We start from the raw sequence: 2,192 nt of genomic DNA, 5'->3' as shown, positions 1-2,192 counted from the left end.
TATATATATATATATACAGGAATTCCTCTTTTTGTCCTTAAAGCAAATAGGAAATTTGTTTTGTATATTCCAGAAGTAGAAAATGATGAAAGATAAATGTTATTGAATAAAATATTTGTATAGACCTTTCTGAGTTTTAGTTAAAAACTATTTCAGACTTGTTTTGAGGTGTAATGATAGTTTAAACATAATACAGTGTTAAAATTTTCTGTCATCTGTTACTAAGGCTTCAACATCATTAAAAAAATTACATATATATATCACATATATATAAACCACAAGACTAAAATGCCACGTATTTAGTGGCAAGAATGTATAGCTTACAATTTTGCAACCTTTATGTAAAAATAAAATTTTATAAAAATTATAATAATTTTGCTTAGAAGAGCTGTACTGAGGGTTATTTACTGCTATTTTTTCAAATTCTATGAGACAAGAATTTTACTCCTTCCTTATGTGTTGTTAGATTTTTCACAAGACCAGGAATTATTTGTTACTGTTATACACGTAAATGTGCACAAAAACTTCATGAGTTTCTTATAAATGTCTGTGGTTTTCATGTATAAGCCCTCATGTTTTTCCGTTTATCAGGCACACATTCTCTATCTTCTCATACTTACTAAGAGAAGGTAATACATCTGAGATGCACTTTCCATACTCTGTGCTTAAAGATCACATACATCACTTAATTCAGGGATTCATAAACTTTTTGTGTCATAGGTCACTATAGCAGTTTGGTGACACCTATGAACTCCTTCTCAGAATATTGTTTTTAGAGTGATAGAATTTATAAGAATTCAAGGGTTACCCACTGTTTAGAAACAGAATTATCAAAAACAATTTTTTAAATTAATTTGCCATATAACATATATGAAATATTTTAAATATTTTATTTATTAATACCTAAAATAAGATGTAAAGATATGTCTGCAAACAATAGCTGTAGCTGGGAGTGGTGGCTCACGCCTGTAACCTCAGCACTTTGGGAGGCTAAGGCAGGCAGATCACCTGAGGTTAGGAGTTCGTGACCAGCCTGGACAACATGGTGAAATCCCATCTCTACTAAAAATACAAAATTCAGCCAGGCGTGGTGGCACTCATCTGTAATCCCAGCTACTCGTGAGGCTGAGGCATGAGAATCGCTTGAACACGTGGGAGGCAGAGGTTTCAGTGAGCGGAGATTGTGCCACAGTACTCCAGCCTGGGTGACAGGGAGACTCTGTCTCAAAAAAAAAATTGTTGTAACTAGTGCAGAACATAATCATTTCGAAGTATCTATGATAACTAAAATGTGCTTTGAAAGTATCTGTGATTTATATGAGTAACAATGTTCAGACACAACTATTACTATTATTTCTTTTCTATATTCATAAAGTAAATGCTATTTTTTTATTATTTTTATTTATTTATTTTTTTGAGATGGACTCTTACTCTGTTGCCTAGGCTGGAGGGCAGTGGCTTAATCTTTTTTTTTTTCTTTTTTTTTTTAGATGCAGTTTTGCTCTTGTTGCCCAGACTGGAGTGCAATGGTGAGATCTCGGCTCACTGCCTCCTCCACCACCCAGGTTCAAGTGATTCTCCTGCCTCAGACTCCCGAGTAGCTGGGATTATAGGCATGGGATGATAGTTGCCTGCCACCACGCCTGGCTAATTTTTGTATTTTTAGTAGGGACTGTGTTTCTCCATGTTGGCCAGGCTGGTCTCGATCTCCTGGCCTCAAGTGATCCACCCACCTCTGCCTTTCTGAATGCTGGGCTTACTGACATGAGCCACTGTGTTTGGTCATAAATGTTATCTTTCATTTACAGGTTAATGGAACTAAAGATGTAACCCTTTCTTTCCCATCTACATGTAGGCCCCAGAATTATATTACTACATAATCCCAGATTTTAAAACTCTGAGTCACCAGGGTACCAAATGTGTTATTTAATTCTAAATTATTACAGAATATCAGAAAAGAAAAAGAAAATTAACTGTACTTTCAAAAAGGTCCACCAGGAGATGGAAACAAAATAACTCATGAAAGCTAGGGAAAACAAAGATGAAAAGAAACAAATATAAAAAGCTAAACAGGGAAAACCCTATATCAGATCCTATTAACTTGAAACAAAGAACCACCTGTTGTTTCCTATTGTGTATTGCCTAACACACACACACACACACACACACACACACACACACACACACACACA

General features: G+C 35.1%; 1 protein-coding gene across 1 annotated transcript in view; it reads left to right on the top strand.

Annotated features, from left to right (window-relative positions):
- The window catches only part of OSTN (osteocrin), a 44,148-nt gene that overhangs the window by 26,431 nt on the left and 15,525 nt on the right, over positions 1-2,192 (top strand). The gene's annotated exons all lie outside the window — the stretch shown is intronic.

This window comes from Colobus angolensis, unplaced genomic scaffold (assembly GCF_000951035.1).
Source record: "Colobus angolensis palliatus isolate OR3802 unplaced genomic scaffold, Cang.pa_1.0 Scaffold54, whole genome shotgun sequence".
NCBI lineage: Eukaryota > Metazoa > Chordata > Mammalia > Primates > Cercopithecidae > Colobus > Colobus angolensis.
This window is presented reverse-complemented; position numbering and strand designations above follow the sequence as displayed.